The sequence below is a fragment of the Salmo salar genome, chromosome ssa16, assembly GCF_905237065.1.
Source record: "Salmo salar chromosome ssa16, Ssal_v3.1, whole genome shotgun sequence".
In the NCBI taxonomy this organism is placed as follows: Eukaryota; Metazoa; Chordata; class Actinopteri; order Salmoniformes; family Salmonidae; genus Salmo; species Salmo salar.
Window position 1 is genome coordinate 7,766,362 of NC_059457.1, and position 18,033 is coordinate 7,784,394.

Consider the following 18,033-nt stretch of genomic DNA (forward strand, 5'->3'; position numbering starts at 1 on the left):
ATTGGAGCTGTGAACCCACACTTTCAATTTATCAATTTTAGGTAATAAGCTTCTAGTGTTTACATGCAGAAAACCCAGGCGTTTACGAGAGCAGAAATCGGTGAAGCAGATATCAGAGCACAAGTTAGAATTGGTGCTAGCAACAGTAGATGGGCCAGTGTATACATGCACATTCCCAGATATCATCAACAGTAATACAATTAAGGCACAGCATAGGACAGGGAGAGCTCTGCAGTGCTGATTTATGACATCTGAATGTGCATCAGATGGCAACTAGATCATATCGTACAGCAATTTCATCAGGTAACATGAATACAAAGCCAGCGAGAGGTGGTTAGAATAGGATGAGAGGCCAAAAGTCTGTGTAACCAACAGAGAGTCTGAGTCCCGAGTGTGGGAACAAATATTGTCTGTCCCACGGTCGGGGAAAGGAACATTTGTTGTCAACAAAGCATGCATGAGTTATGAGGCAAAATGCACAATATTTTTATTTATTTATAACGACTTGGGGCTAGCCATTGTAAGTTCAGAGTCACTTGCCCCAACAGTGTGTGTGTGCTGGAGGCGAACGAAAGCTCAGGAGAGAGGGGGGAGTGTGGTGGGGGTACCAGACAGGGGAGACAGGCCAGGGCAGACGGTGAACAGATTGCCAGATAGAATCCAAACAGTAGTGCAGCAGGCAACGGGAGTAGGAGTCACACCTAATTGGGAGAAGCTTTTATTTCTGGAAGCAGATTTCTTGTAGAAAATGCCAGTGAGTGGTCTTTGAACAGTAGGAGGGCGCTTCAAAGACTCCTGCCACTTGTTGGGCCAAAAGGCCTCGACACCTTTTACATCATACCTCAGTGCTAATTGAAGTTGGATCTGGTTTGGCCTTGCAAGCTTGCCAGCCTTAACTCAGCATTCGGTCCCCATAAAGTAAAATATATAATTGTAATGTACCAAACACTACTCACTCAGTTCCAGGTTGGATGGTGTCCTCAGGTCTCTGCTGTTTGTTTGCTGGAGAACCCTCTGTATAGCTTGGAAAAATATAAACTTGGTAGGAGTAATCGCTCCTGTTTATTTAGGTAAAAATTAGGTTGTAGGTTTGGAGTTTTGATCTGGAGCTTAAGGCCATGCTGTGGAGGGTAGCATCCTGCATATGTCCCTGCCAAAAATCCAAGTTTATCCTGTTTGGGATAGGGGGCAGTATTTTCACGTCCGGATAAAAAACGTACCCGATTTAATCTGGTTACCACTCCTACCCAGTAACTAGAATATGCATATACTTATTACATATGGATAGAAAACACCCTAAAGTTTCTAAAACTGTTTGAATGGTGTCTGTGAGTATAACAGAACTCATTTGGCAGGCAAAAACCTGAGACGGTTTCATTCAGGAAGTGGCCTGTCTGACAAGGTGTTGTTGTTCTTGCTTCTGTTTATTGAAGAGTCAGGATCTTAGCTGTAACGTGACATTTCCTAGGGCTCCAATAGGCTCTCAGAGCCCGGGAAAAACCTGAACAATGACGAGGCAGCCTCAGGCTGAAACACATTATCGCCTTTGCCAAGTGGCCCATCAGAGGACAATGGAATTAGGCGCGTACCCGATTCGACCCAGTGATATATTTTCCTTCGGCTGTTTATCTAATTGCAGATTCCCGGTCGGAATATTATCGCTTTTTTACGAGAAAAATGGCATAAAAATTGATTTTAAACAGCGGTTGACATGCTTCGAAGTACGGTAATGAAATATTTTGAAATCTTTTGTCACGAAATGCGCCGTGCGTGTGACCGTTATTTACCATTGGGATAGTGTCTGGGACGCACGAACAAAACGTCGCTGTTGGAACATAACTATGGATTATTTTGGACCAAACCTACATTTGTTATTGAAGTAGAAGTCCTGGGAGTGCATTCTGATGAAGAACAGGAAAGGTAAGACCATTTTTCTTATAGTAAATCTGATATTGGTGAGTGCTAAACCTGCTGGGTGTCTAAATAGCTAGCCCTGTGATGCCGAGCTATGTACTTAGAATATTACAAAATGTGCTTTCCCCCCGAAAAGCTATTTTAAAATCGGACATATCGAGTGCATAGAGGAGTAATGTATCTATAATTCTTAAAATAATTGTTATGCTTTTTGTGAACGTTTATCATGAGTAATTTAGTAAATTCACCGGAGGTTTGCTAGTTCTGAACGTCACATGCTAATGTAAAAAGCTGTTTTTTGATATAAATATGAACTTGATTGAACAAAACATGCATGTATTGTATAACATAATGTCCTAGGTGTGTCATCTGATGAAGATCATCAAAGGTTAGTGCTGCATTTAGCTGTCTTCTGGGTTTTTGTGACATTATATCTAGCTTGAAAAATGGGTGTCTGATTATTTCTGGCTTGGTACTCTGCTGACATAATCTAATGTTTTGCTTTCGTTGTAAAGCCTTTTTGAAATCGGACAGTGTGGTTAGATTAACGAGAGTCTTATCTTTAAATAGCTGTAAAATAGTCATATGTTTGAGAAATTGAAGTAATAGGATTTTTAAGGTATTTGAAAATTGCGCCACAGGCTTCAACTGGCTGTTACGTAGGTGGGACGAATTCATCCCGCCTAGCCCATAGAGGTTAACTTACTCCAAATCTATCCTTTTGTAAAAAACATGTTGAAAAATGCTAACTAAATTATACTATAGTGCCTGGAAATATGGTGTCATTGCTAAAGTAGTCAAATATGTAGTAGGAAACAACTTTTGCAGCATGATCATGTCGTAAAATTTACTTTAGACAGATGGCAACATCATCATCTAGCAAAGTTCTGCAAAAAAAAGCTAGCAAAGCTAACGTTAGCTAATTACAATCCGGTGGCCTCCCCTCAATTTGAACTAGATAGACTTTAGATGCAGTATAACGTCAGCTATCTGGTGACATCAAAATGATGAAAGGTTTTCCCAATAATTATTTGCCTCTTTTTGAATGGCATTGTATTTCCAAGCCACTGTAGTGCACTTTTGATGAAATCTTCATCAGCGCTCATTGACGATGCATTGAGTAGAATGCTCAGTCGGGCATCAGTCCAAACGAAGGTTTCGTCATAATATTGTGATGAAACATGTAACCCATGCATATAGCTCGATCTGTCTTCCCTGACAGTGGCTGTATTATTAGCCATAACATTACAATATGCACACTGCCCAGCTAGCATATTTGGTTCCTTGGGAGTTGTGGGAACATATGTTTTTGGTTGTAGGAAGGAAGCCATAAGTTTCCTGATCGGTAAAAGGGATTTTTTTTTTTTAAATGTTCTGAGAACAGAAGTGACATTTTTGCATGTTTATTTTTAGGTTGCAAGAAGGTTCGGAGACCATTTTACTCTGGTTCCTTCAAAGTTTTCCAGGGAGGTTCTATTACCTCTCTGGGAAGGGAAATTAAAGGTTATTTGGAGGATTTTTAATAACTTCTTGGAGATTTGAACCTATGAGCTTCTGTTCTCTGTCCATTAAACTATGCGACCTGAATGGAGCTAGTGTACCATGTTTTTTTACGCATAAAATGCTGTTAATTTTGTCAATTCAAACAGACCCCATTTCAAAGGAAACAAGGACTTATTAAGATCAGGTGTGGCCAGTTAGTGGGTGAGGCTAACACACAAACACACTTAATAAGATAGAGAGTTTTGTAGTTTTTATGGAAAGTGGTCTTAATGTTCTGAGAACATTCCCACATGAGAACGTTGCTTCCCTCTTAAGGATCCGCCTAAAATGACATACTCCTCAAACAATGGTATGGTATTCTTTCACTGTAATAGCTACTGTAAATTGGAGAGTGCAGTTAGATTAACAAGAATGTAAGCTTTCTGCCAATATCAGATATGTCTATGTCCTAGGAAATATTCTTGTTACTTATAATCTCATGCTAATCGCATTAGCCTACGTTAGATCAACCGTCCTGTGGACGGGACACTGATCCTGAAAAAGTTAATTAACGTCCTCTGAACCATTTGAAAACATTCTCAATGTCAAATTAGCTGGAGAACGTTCCTAGAACATTACTACAATTTGAATTAAATGTAACCATGTTTGAACTTTTAGGAAAAGTTCTGTTAAAGTAATCAAATACCAAGAAAATAATGTTTTTCGTCAAGTTCCTTCAAGTTCCTTGTGCTGACAATGTTCAAAAGCCAAGCAACTTTCCTGCACAATTCGCAAAAAGTTGTGGGTTGTATGCATATGGTTTCCAGAACTTTATGTGCTAGCTGGGAGAGGGGCGCAGATGGACAGTGTGCATGGAGCTGGGATTGTTTTAACCTCGGGATGAGAAAATTAACAGCTCTGCATGGGGAGCAACCATGGAGGACCTGTTGGTGGTGTGAGACTGATCTAGTGGCTCCGGGGTGGGTTGCTTTTCCTTGCTGATGATACCCAGCTAAGAACAAACGTTCCCACAACTTTAGAGAACGTTCCCTTGAGAGTCTCACTAGGGCATTAGGGTTCTTGAGTGGCACAGTGGTGTAAGGCACTGCATCTCAGTGCAAGAGGCATCACTACAGTCCCTGGTTTGAATCCAGGCTGTATCGCGTCCGGCCGTGATTGGGAGTCCCATTGCCCAGGGTCGTCCAGGTTTGTCCGGGGTAGGCCATCATTGTAAATAATAATTTGTTCTTAACTGACTTGCCTAGTTAAATAAAGGTTAAATAAAAAACATTAAAAAGGTCATTACCTAACATTTTCATAGGAATGTTCCAGTGACGTGCAAGGACTGTTTCCAAGAGACCAGTCCCTTAATGTCAAACAGAACTTACTCAGAACATAGTTACCATGTTCTCAGAATATTCAATATTAATGTTCTAGACATGGGAATGTTGCAAGAATATTCTTGTGTCCAGTTTTCTGAGCGTTAGGAGAATATTCCATCAACATCCCACCAAACTTTGACAGAATGTGTTTGCCATGTTCTCAAAATATGTTCTAGGAACATTCCTGTGTAGCAGCCGTCAGGACATCGCTTGATGGTCCCAAAGACACATTCTCCAAACTCATTACACATCACCTGTTGTTACTGTGGCCAAACCAATCAAGGTTCTGATTGGTGAACTACTGATCCATTCACAGCTCTTTGTTTGTTGGCAAGGTTAGGAACACACAAATAAAAAGCATGAGCTGGCGCATACCCCAAAAAAATGTTGCTAGAGGCGCTGACTAATGGCGAGTAAACTGAGTAAATAAATAAAGACAGTCGCAGAGTCTATGTACAGTAATTTATTTGGTAAACCACCAATGTTTTGGCATCACTGTAGGCACCACTGACTGATCAAAATAAAATCAGTTTCTCATTGAAAGACCCCTTGAAGACAAATTATGACCACATTTCCACTACGTCTCATAAATTCTCAGTATTTTTTTATATCAGTTTGGTACTATTTCCACAAGTATGTGGTGAATTTTCAAAACTCTTTCTACAAACTTCAAACTGGTAACACTTATTATGCAGCTAGTCTTACATTCAAAACCTTTCATCGTGCATACATTTTTCAGCTCACAGCCATTGATCCAAAAGTTTACTGTGAAATATGAGTACATTGATTTAATCACAAAACAATGATATCTTCTTAATGTAGATATTGTAACAACCAGTTCATTCAAGAGCAAAACATTTAAAATACATGTTTCAAACTTGCCCTTTGAATGTAGTTATTACAGTACATTACACTGTTTTCACATTAGACAATACACTTGCACTACCCATAAAATTTACTGCACATCAAATGTCCATAATCTCTATCATATCTGTGATCAAAACACTGGTGTAACGCAGTTTCTCTGGAATTTATTGGTAGCCCGCCCCCCATCAAAAAGACCCCAGCAACTGCCTTTTGGATACATGTTTACTTTGTTAGGGATGCATTTCTTTCTTGTCTTGGACTTTCAGGATTATTTTTGTATTGATATTGCATTGAATTTTTATTTAACCTTTATTTAACTAGGCATCCTCTTTGGGCTAGGGGGCACTATTTTCACATCCGGATGAAAAGTGTGCCCAAAGTAAACTGCCTGCTACTTAGGCTCAGAAGGATATGCATATAATTGGTAGATTTGGATAGAAAACACTCTAAAGTTTCTAAAACTGTTAAAATTATGTCTGTGAGTATAACATAACTTATTTGGCAGGCGAAACCCTGAGGACAAAGATCAGTCTTTTCAATTTGTTTTCTATGGGGAACTAGATTTATGAGGGACCTGGTTGCAGTTTCTATGGCTTCTACTAGATGTCAACAGTCTTTAGAAATTGGTTGATGTTTTTCCTTTGAGAAATTAAGAAGTAGCCCTTTCCTTTCTGAGTGTAGAGCCAAGTGGACTGTTTTGTTTGGGGGCGCAACCTGAAACTCGCTCCACTTTCATTTTATCCGCTATTGAACACAGTTTATTCCGTCTTAAATTGTATCAATTATTTACGTTTTAAAATACCTAAAGTTGGATTAGGAAAGTTGTTTGAAATGTTTGGATCAAGTTTACAGGTAACTTATTAGATACTTTGTATTCATGTTGGGCGAGTTGGAACCGGTGTATATTCTGAATCAAACGCGCCAAATAAATGGACATTTTGGGGATATAACGACAGAATTTATCAAACAAAAGGACCATTTGTGATATATTGGAGTGCCAACAGAAGAAGATCTTCAAAGGTAAGGCATGAATTATATCGTTATTTCTGACTTTTGTGTAGCACCTGCCTGGTTGAAATCTGATTTTCATGTGTTGGTATGCTGGGCGCTGTCCTCAGATAATCACATGGTTTGCTTTCACCTTAAAGCCTTTTTGAAATCTGACACTGCGGCTGGATTAACAAGAAGTTCATCTTTAAACTGATGTATAACACTTGTATGATTTATGAATTATTATTATGAGTATTTCTGTTTTTGAGTTTGGCGCGCTGCAATTTCACTGGGTGTTTTCAAATTGATCCCGCTAACGGGATTGGCGCGGGAAGGGATCCATAAGAAGTTTCAAGAACAAATTCTTATTTACCATGACGGCCTACCCTGGCCAAACCTGGACTGGACTGTAGCAGCTAGAAACACAATCATTTCGCTGCACCTGCTGGAACATCTGATAATCTTAGTACGCAAGCAATTAACTTTGATTTAATTTGTCAATATCATTTTTTAAAATCTTACTATGAAGTTAAATCATAATAGTCATCATCATAGAAGTACATTTCAGCATAACGTGCATTTGGAAAGTATTCAGACCCCATTACTTTTTCCACATTTTGTAACATTACAGCCTTATTCTAAAATGGAGTTAAAAATGTATAATCCTTAACAATCTACATACAATACCCTATGATGATGATGCAAAAACAGGTTTTTATAAATGTTTGCAAATGTATTAAAAATAAAAAAACAGACATACCTTATTTACATAAGAAGACAGACCCTTTGCTATGAGACTCTAAAGTGAGCTCAGGTCCATCCTGTTTCATCCTTGACATGTTTCTACAACTTGATTGGAGTCCAACTGTGGTAAATTCAATTGATTGGACATCATTTTGAAAGGCACACACCTGTCTATATAAGGCCCCACAGTTGACACTGCATGTCAGAGCAAAAACCAAGCCATGAGGTCAAAAGGAATTGTCCGTAGAGCTCCGAGACAGGATTGTTTCGATCTGGGGAAGGGTACCCAAAAATGATCATTCTTAAGAAACAACGTTCTTCTGTGGCAATTTCAGTACTTCAGCATAATGCTTCCTACAGGTTTCCACAACGTTCTATTTAAAGTAATGTCAAATTGTTCCGAGAACAATTTAATGAAAACTTCAATTAAAAACAAAAAACGTTTGTAATGTTCAGAGAACATTCTAAGAATGTTATTTAAAAACATTTTCATTCCGTTCTCAGCATCAACAAAACTATCTTGTTAGGTGTGTTCAGGTGTGTTGGGTGCTCACACTAATTGGCCACACCTGATCTTATTGAGTGCTTGTTTCCTTTGAAATGGGGTCTGTTTGAATAGACAAAAATGAACACCTTTGTATTCATAAAAAACATACTGTAGCATGCTATCTTGGTCCTGGTGGACTAATTCTATGGATAGAAAACAGAAGATTATAGGTTAGAATCTCACTGACGCTGTGTCACAATAAAAAATAATAATAATAATTGTTGCATGATTAATGCCTAAGGAAACATATTACCATGTGTCTTATCTGACTTCAAAAAGTTTACTAAAAATAAGCTAGCAGTGTTATTAAAAGTCTTATTAAAACATTCTGTAAAAGTTTTAAGTTATAAAAAAATCTCCAAATAACCTATAATTTCCATTCAAAGGGCGTTAATAAAACCTCGCAGAAAAGTGTTTAAGGATACAAATGAAATATTCTCAGAACCTCCCTGCAAAATAAACGTTCTGTTCTCAGGTTAAAAAATGCTCTGTTTTACCGATCAGGAAACGTGTGGCTTTGTTCCCACAACCAACGTGAAACCAAAAACATACGTTCCCACAACTTCCAAGGAACCAAATGTGTTAGCTGTGTGTGGACCTCAAGGACAAATTCTAAGTGGGCGACTGAATCAGAAGTTCAAATGGTTTCTCAACATTAACCAGACAAAACATTTCACCAACGAAGAGGCCTTAGTGAAAATATTAGTTATTTTTCCCAATCAAAATATCAGGTGCGTGAGATGATTAAAAAGAGTGGTGAATTCCTATTGCAGCCACTCAGGGACATATTTTGTTTATTACCATTCTCCAAATATGTGGAGCGGCTATAGCAGCAAGAGAAAAGAGGAAACTATTATAAATGCAAATTCCCAATAAGTGCCTGAAAGGTACGTTGAAAAGTCCTCCGTAGGAAATAATTACAGCCTGGCTTACATTTAAAAGGAGTCTGAAATATAAAATGTATTTATTATTCAAGCAAACAAAAATAGCTTTGAACCAGAGACATATGTCTGTGAGGAATTACGCAGTACTAGGCTGAGGTGATGCTGGTTCTGACTTCACCAAAGAGATTGACATCACACAGGACTGGATGTACAACTGTGTTTTGAGTTTGTTCGGTTAGATTCCCTGTAACTTGTTTTTCCCTTTCAACAGACTCATATTCAAAGTTTATGAGAGGGATAATTAACATGAAGCCTGCTGTCAACAGTACTCATTAAAGCAATTATATGCCTCTATGTCATGTATCTTTCCAATTTGAATTTGCTGCAGTGGAGGCTGCTGAGGGGAGGATGACTCATAATGATGGCTGGAATGGAGTAAAAGGAATGGCATCAAACACATGGTTTTAATGTGTTTAATACCATTCCATTCACTCCATTTCAGCCATTACTGTCACACCATGTCACGTTCTGACCAGTAAAGGGGTCATTTGTTATTGTAGTTTGGTCAGGACGTGGCAGGGGGGGTATTTGTTTTATGTGGTTCGGGGTGTGTGTTTATGTAGAGGGGTGTTTGGTTAGAGTTTCCGGGGTTTAGGTCTATGTTCTATGTTAGTGTATTTCTATGTTCAAGTCTAGTCTATCTATTTCTATGTTTAGTTAATTGGGATTGGGCCTTCAATTGGCGGCAGCTGTTCCTCGTTGCCTCTGATTGAAGGTCCTATGTATAGGGGTGTGTTTGTCATGGGAATTGTGGGAGGTTGATTTTGCATTGCTGTGAGTTAGCATGCATTACTGTTTGTCGTCCGTGCTCTTGTTTTTGTGTTCAATAAATGTTAAAAATGAGCACTCAACCCGCTGCGCCTTGGTCCACTTCCTACGACGGCCGTTACAGAACCTCTCACCACCAACGGACCAGGCAGCGGGCCCAGGAGGAGGAAGGATCCTGGGCCAGGGAGAGAAGGGAGTGGAGGACATGGGAGGAGATAATGGCAGGGGACAAGACCCTGCCATGGAGACAGGTGGAGACAGCAAGGGAGGAACGGCGAAGGTGGAGCGAAGACCGGGACTGTTACAGGGGTACAGGGTTGGCATTTAAGCTTGAGAGGCAGCCTCAATAAAAAAAAATTGGGGGGGGGGGCACACGGGTAGTTTGGCTGGGCAAGGGTTAAGCTCCAAGCCAACTCCCTGTGCTTATCGGAGGCAGCCTATTACTGGTCAGGTCCCGTGCTATGGAGTGATGCGGATGGCGTTGAGGCCAAGCATTCACAGGCCGGTGTGCGCGGTGCCAGCGCCCTGCATTTGCCAGGGAGAAGCGGGCATCCAGCCAGTAAGGGTGGTGCCAGTACTACGCTCGAGACCGCCAGTGCGCCTTGACGGCCCAGTGTATTCTGTTCCCACTCCCCGCACTAGCCTTGAGGTGCGTGTTTCCAGTCTGGCACTTCCCAAGCCAGCACCACGCACTAGGCTTCCAGTGCATCAGCCCAGTCCAGTACGTCCTGTTCCCGCTCCTCGCACTAGCCTTGGGGTGCGTGTCTCCAGTCTGATACCTCCGGTACCAGCCCCACGCACCAGGCTTCCAGTGCGTCAGCCCAGTCCAACTCGTCCTGTTCCTGCTCCTCGCACTAGCCCTGAGGTGCGTGTCTCCGGTCAGGTACCTCCAGTACCAGCCCCACACACCAGGCTTCCAGTGCGTCAGCCCAGTCCAGCTCGTCCTGTCCCTGCTCCTCGTACTAGCCCTGTGGTGCGTGTCCTTAGTCTGGCGCGTCCTAAGCCAGCCCCACGCATCAGGCCTTTCGGCAACAGTGCCTCGTCCAGAGTGTCCGGCAGCAGTGCCCCGTAGAGAGACTGTCCCCAGTCCGGAACCGAGTGAGACGGCCCGCAGTCCGGAACCGAGTGAGTCGGCCCGCAGTCCGGAGCTCCCAGAGTCGGCCCGCAGTCCGGAGCTCCCAGAGTCGGCCCGCAGTACGGAGCTCCCAGAGTCGGCCTACAGTCCAAGGTCTACAGTGACACGCTTCAGGCTGAGGTATTCAGCAGGGGTGGACTGGTTAGGTGGGGGACTAAGGCCAGAGCCTGAGCCACCTCCACAGTAGGAGGTTTGGGCGGGGGGTGTAGCATGGGAACCGTTAGAGATGGCAGCCACCCTCCCTTCCCTCCCTTTAGTTTGAGGGGTTTATTTTTTTGTGAGGTGCATCCGGGGTCTGCACCTTTGGGGGGGGGGTACTGTCACGTTCTGACCAGTAAAGGGGTCATTTGTTATTGTAGTTTGGTCAGGACGTGGCAGGGGGGTATTTGTTTTATGTGGTTCGGGGTGTGTGATTATGTAGAGGGGTGTTTGGTTAGAGTTTCCGGGGTTTTGGTCTATGTTAGTGTATTTCTATGTTCAAGTCTAGTCTATCTATTTCTAGTTAATTGGGATTGGGCCTTCAATTGGAGGCAGCTGTTCCTCGTTGCCTCTGATTGAAGGTCCTATGTATAGGGGTGTGTTTGTCATGGGAATTGTGGGAGGTTGATTTTGCATTGCTGTGTGTTAGCATGCATTACTGTTTGTCGTCCGTTCGTTTTCTTGGTTTTTGTGTTCAATAAATGTTAAAAATGAGCACTCAACACGCTGCGCCTTGGTCCACTTCCTACGACGGCCGTTACACACCAGCCTTCATTTTGGCTCCCCCTCCAGTCCAGCTCAGGCGTTCGGCATCGCCAGCCTTCTAGCTGCTGCCGAGCCTGCTGCTGGCAAACGCCCTTCACTCATCAACTCCGGATTTGTCTCGTTATCAGAACACAAACCTGGTTACAATCCCCATTTTTTTTACTGTATGTATACTCCCTCTGTCATTTGTCTTTGTCGCTTGTTTTACTGAGAGGAATCTCATCTACATTTTCCTGAGTACTTTATTATTTTGCACTTTGTGTTTCGTCCTGCTTTTATATAATTAGCGCGTTAACAAACTCAGTAGTTCTAAACCTGCGACTGCCTCCTGCCTACTTCTCTCTACACTTGTAACAATTACACTCCATTCCAACCATTATTATGAGCTTATTATGAGCCGTCCTCCCCTCAGCAGGCTGCACTGATTTGCTGGTAGCATATTTTTATGGTGCACTCACACTTTATACTTTTTATACCGTAATACTTGTAGCCAAAATGCCATGAGCAAAGTTTATTTTGGTTATCAGAAAGTTGTGTGAAACAAGGATAAGCTAGCCTTGGGCTATTTCTAACCCAAGGTGAAAGGATAGCTCTGGCCTAAGAACAGCCAGTGTGACATCCCTCCTGTTTTGGGTTTGAATACCAGTCTGACTGTTTCTCAGATCAGCCACATTCTGGTCCTCTACATAACAAGGTTTTTTTCCTCCTTAGGTTTATCATATATATCATAGCAACGAGGAGCTAGATAATTACATTACACTGTCCGTTCTCTATTACCCATCTGCTCTTGACACTATCATTGTTGTTGACAAAGGAATTAAAGCCCTGGGTTGAATAGGTTCCATCACCCCTGAGAAATGTTATTACACAGAAAAAAGGTACCATCTTCAAGTGATATTTGGGAGAGATAGTGGCTTATAATTGTCACACTTCACTGGTGCTCAACAAAAGGAGCCTCAGTCACTGAGGATGAAGTGGAAAGATGAATCTCCTATTTACTGACCCGCTGGAGTAGCATGTGTGACTGTAGAAATATGTGTGACCTTTAGCGTAACCGTGGGTATAAAGATAATGATTCTACACCTGGAGCCTGGAGTGTGTATTAGGAGTGTCTCTCACTTTGTAATGGAAGATAATCAGCCTTCTGCGCCGATGCCACAGGGTTGAAATCTGCTGGAATAATGCTGCGAACTGTGAAGGACTGAGGTAACTGACAGGAGCTCTCTCATACAGATAAACTCCAATAGGCACAAACACATACACACAAACTGACAACAGGAACAGCCCTTGATTCCACCTTCTGTAATGACTGCTCACTCTAACAGTATGTTGAGATGAGTTGTCCCTGTGTAGTGCCCATATCAGACTATACCCAGCAAACAATTCTAGGGAGAGAGAAAGTTGTTGTAATGTTACCCAGATGTTTGAGTGTCCAGTTTTCTGTTAGTTAGGGGAATATTATGCGTACTGTATGTTAGCATGTTTTGGCGTTGTAGTTAGGAGAACATTCCCTAAATGTCAAACAGAACGTGGATACCATATTCTCAGAATCTCCAAAATAATGTTCTAGACATGTTTTATTGGAACATTCCTGTGTCCAATTTTCTGAGGGTTAGGACAATATTGCATCAGCGTTCCACCAAACATATACAGAACATGGTTGCCATAATATAAGATACTGTAATGTTCTAGACAAGTTTTATTGGAACGTTGCAAGAACATTCCTGTGTCCAGTTTTTTGAGGTAGGACAATATTCTATCAACGTCCCACCAAATATATACAGAATGGTTGCCATGTTCTCAGAATATAAGATATTAATGTTCTTGACATGTTTCATGGGAATGTTGCAAGGACATTCCTGTGTGTCAGTTGCAAAGATGTCACCTGATGGTTCCAAAGAAACGTCCCCCCTCAAATGTTTTTCATTACACCTTGTTACTGTTGCCAAGTCCATAAATGCCCTGATTAGGGAACCACTGATCCATTCACAGCTCTTTGTCTGTTGGCAGGTTTAGGGACACACACACAGTGCCTTTAACATAGTGTTTTCAACTTACTATTTGACACAGTATGACATACATTATTACATTGTGCATGTTCAATTACACAGAAATTATTATTCAGCATTTCCTAACCTGGGATTTGAACTCACAACTTCTTGGTTCACGGCATTCCAATCGTTCTGCTACACCATCATGTCTGTGTCAGTTAATCAGACTATTTACTCATCATTGATTTGATTTACTTCCCTTACAAACATGAATTTGTTGGTGGCAAATTTGCTGCAAGCCACAACATGTTTGCCAGAAGTTTGCAAAAGTTTGCAAAACATCACTTTTGCAGATGGATACCCTTTCCCTAGCCATGTTGTTGGAAGAGGCTGAATTGGGAGAAGGACGCATCAACACCCTTGAATATGTTTGAGTGATAACTTGAGTGAACACTTTTTTTGAGTGATAAATTCATGTATTTTCTTCACAGTTGGTAAGGTAGTAAATGCATGTATTATTCTCATAAATGTAGCCCATACATACATTTTTTGTAACAATTAGATCTTTCATTGCGTTAAACTAGTGGCTAGATCATCTTTATCATGTGTTGCTCCTTCTTTCTTTCTAGAAGCAATCAGTTACAAGGCAAAAATACAGACTGAGGCCTTCAATCCAACTGAGGACAGAGAAATATATGTGCACCAGACAGGTCATGGCTTCTTACATACATGGCTTTGAGATGTAAATTACACTCCAAAAATGTTGGGTTGTTTGGATGACATAATTGCTGGGTTGTAGGCATTGGGTCAATAGTTGGGTTGCTTTCTGTAAATACAGCAGGGTTGGGTAATTTGTGCTGGGTTATTAAAACCTGTTAGGGACAGATGTTCTTCAAATATCCATAGCCCAACCTTAACCTGTTTGGGATAGGTGGCAGTATTTTCACGGCCGGATAAAAAAACATACCCGATTTAATCTGGTGACTACTCCTGCCCAGAAACTCGAATATGCATATAATTAGTAGATTTGGATAGAAGACACTCTAAAGTTTCTAAAACTGTTTGAATGGTGTCTGTGAGTATAACAGAACTCATATGGCAGGCCAAAACCTGAGAAGATTCTATATGGGAAGTTCCCTGTCTGACCATTTCTTGTCCTTCTATAGCCTATTTATCAAAAATACAGGATCTCTGCTGTAATGTGACATTTTCTAAGGCTTTAATTGGCTCTCAGAAGGCGCCAGAACGTGGAATGATAACTCTGCAGTCTCTGGGCGAAAAACAGTAGGGGTTTTGGAGAGTGGTACTTCTGAGAACAATGACACTGGTGCGCGCGTGCATGTGACGACTCCATTTTTCAGTGTTTGAACAGATACAATGTCTCCCGGTTGGAATATTATCGCTATTTTACGAGAAAAATCGCATAAAAATAGATTTTAAACAGCGTTTGACATGCTTTGAAGTACGGTAATGGAATTTTTTTGTCACTCTTCGGATAGTGATTTGAATGCACGAACAAAACGCAGCTATGTGGATATAACTATGGATTATTTGGAACCAAAACAACATTGGGTGTTGAAGTAGAAGTCCTGGGAGTGCATTCTGACGAAGAACAGCAAAGGTAATCCCATTTTTCTTATAGTAAATCTGAGTTTGGTGAGTGCCAAACTTGGTGGGTGTCAAAATAGCTAGCCATGATGGCCGGGCTATCTACTCAGAATATTGCAAAATGTGCTTTCACCGAAAAGCTATTTTAAAATCGAACACCGCGATTGCATAAAGGAGTTCTGTATCTATAATTCTTAAAATAATTATGTTTTTTGTCAACGTTTATCGTGAGTAATTTAGTAAATTCACCGGAAGTGTTCGGTGGGTATGCTAGTTCTGAACGTCACATGCTAATGTAAAAAGCTGTTTTTTGATATAAATATGAACTTGATTGAACAAAACATGCATGTATTGTATAACATAGTGTCATCTGATGAAGATCATTATATGCTAACTTGAAAAATGGGTGTGTGATTATTTCTGGCTGGGTACTCTCCTGACATTATCTAATGTTTTGCTTTCGTTGTAAAGCCTTTTTGAAATCAGACAATGTGGTTAGATAAAGGAGAGTCATGTCTTTAAAATGCTGTAAAATAGTCATATGTTTGAAAAATTGAAGTTTTGGGATTTTTGAGGAGTTTGTAATTCGCGCCACGCTCTACCATTGGATATTGGCGAGGCGTTCCGCTAGCGGAACATCTAGATGTAAGAGGTTTATGGACTCTTTTGACCTAAATTGCTTTTGTTTTATAGATGAGTATTGAAATGCATGGCCTCTAAAAACACATTTAAAAGTGTCCCACACAATACTCTGTACTTATGTTATGTCTGAAAAGGCAGTTCTAAATTATTCTGTCCTTGTTAAAAACAAGTTATCATCCAGTAGGCTTTGATAAAATTTCCAATATCCTCGCCCTTGTGGAAATTCAGTAAGAGCAATATATATGCCAATTAAGTGATGGTCTGAACACATTCTGTTCCCTATCTACACTTTTTTCAAATTTTTGGTGCCAGAGAGAATGACATAAGAAAGTAATCAAGACGACTAGCTTGATTAAGCATCCGCCATATATATCTCACTAGGTCAGGGTATTTAATTTAAGCCTCCATATATCCACTAATTTCAATATATCCATGATTTCCTTAAGTACATGAGGGTGTGAAACTCAGAAAAAAAGAACCGTCCTCTCACTGTCAATTGCGTTTATTTTCAGCAAACTTAACATGTGTAAATAGTTGTATGAACGTAACAAGATTCAACAACTGAGACATAAACTGAACAAGTTCCACAGACATGTGACTAACAGAAATGGAATAATGTGTCCCTGAACAAACGGGGGGTCAAAATCAAAAGTAACAGTCAGTATCTGGTGTGGCCACCAGCTGCATTAACCTGTTAGGGCTAGGGGGCAGTATTGACACGGCCGGATAAAAAACGTACCCAATTTAATCTGGTTACTACTCCTGCCCAGTAACTAGAATATGCATATAATTATTGGCTTTGGATAGAAAACACCCTAAAGTTTCTAAAACTGTTTGAATGGTGTCTGTGAGTATAACAGAACACATATGGCAGGCCAAAACCTGAGAAGATTCCATGCAGGAATTGGCCTGTCTGACAAGTTGTTGTTTATCTTGGCTCTTTTTATTGAAGTCTGAGGATCTTTCCTATAACGTGACACTTCCTACGGCTCCCATAGGCTCTCAGAGCCCGGGAAAAAGCTGAACGATATCGAGGCAGCCTCTGGCTGAAACACACTATCGCGTTTGGCAAGTGGCCGATCAGAGTACTATGGGCTTAGGCGCGTGCCCGAGTCGACCCCATGCTTTATTTTCTTTCGTCTGTTTACCTAAACGCAGATTCCTGGTCGGAATATTATCGCTTTTTTATGAGAAAAATTGCATAAAAATTGATTTTAAACAGCGGTTGACATGCTTCGAAGTACGGTAATGGAATATTTCTAAATTTTTTTGTCAAGAATTGCGCCATGCTCGTCACCCTTATTTACCCTTTCGGATAGTGTCTTGAACGCACGAACAAAACGGCGCTATTTGGATATAACAATGGATTATTTGGGACCAAACCAACATTTGTTATTGAAGTAGAAGTCCTGGGAGTGCATTCTGACGAAGACAGCAAAGGTAATAACATTTTTCTTACAGGAAATCTGACTTTGGTGAGTGCTAAACTTGCTGGGTGTCTAAATAGCTAGCCCTGTGATGCCGGGCTATCTACTGAGAATATTGCAAAATGTGCTTTCACCGAAAAGCTATTTTAAAATCGGACATATCGAGTGCATAGAGGAGTTCTGTATCTATAATTCTTAAAATAATTGTTATGCTTTTTGTGAACGTTTATCGTGAGTAATTTAGGAAATTCACCGGCAGTGTTCGGTGGGAATGCTAGTCACATGCTAATGTAAAAAGCTGGTTTTTGATATAGATATGAACTTGATTGAACAAAACATGCATGTATTGTATAACATAATGTCCTAGGGTTGTCATCTGATGAAGATCATCAAAGGTTAGTGCTACATTTAGCTGTGGTTTGGGGTTATGTGACATTATATGCTAGCTTGAAAAATGGGTGTCTGATTATTTCTGGCTGGGTACTCTGCTGACATAATCTAATGTTTTGCTTTCGTTGTAAAGCCTTTTTGAAATCGGACAGTGTGGTTAGATTTAACGAGAGTCTTGTCTTTAAAATGGTGTAAAATAGTCATATGTTTGAAAAATTTAAGTTTTTGCATTTTTGAGGAATTTGAATAACGCGCCACGGGATTACACTGGCTGTTGAGTAGGTGGGACGCAAGCCACTCCTCCAAAGCCATCTTCACCGGTGGTAGTTCTCGATTCCCCACATCATAATTCCTTTCCGTGGCGTGGGAGAAGAAGGCTCACGGATGCAACTTAAGGTCCAGGGCAGCCCCCACTCCAACATCCGACGTGTCTACCCCCATCACAAACTGACGGGACT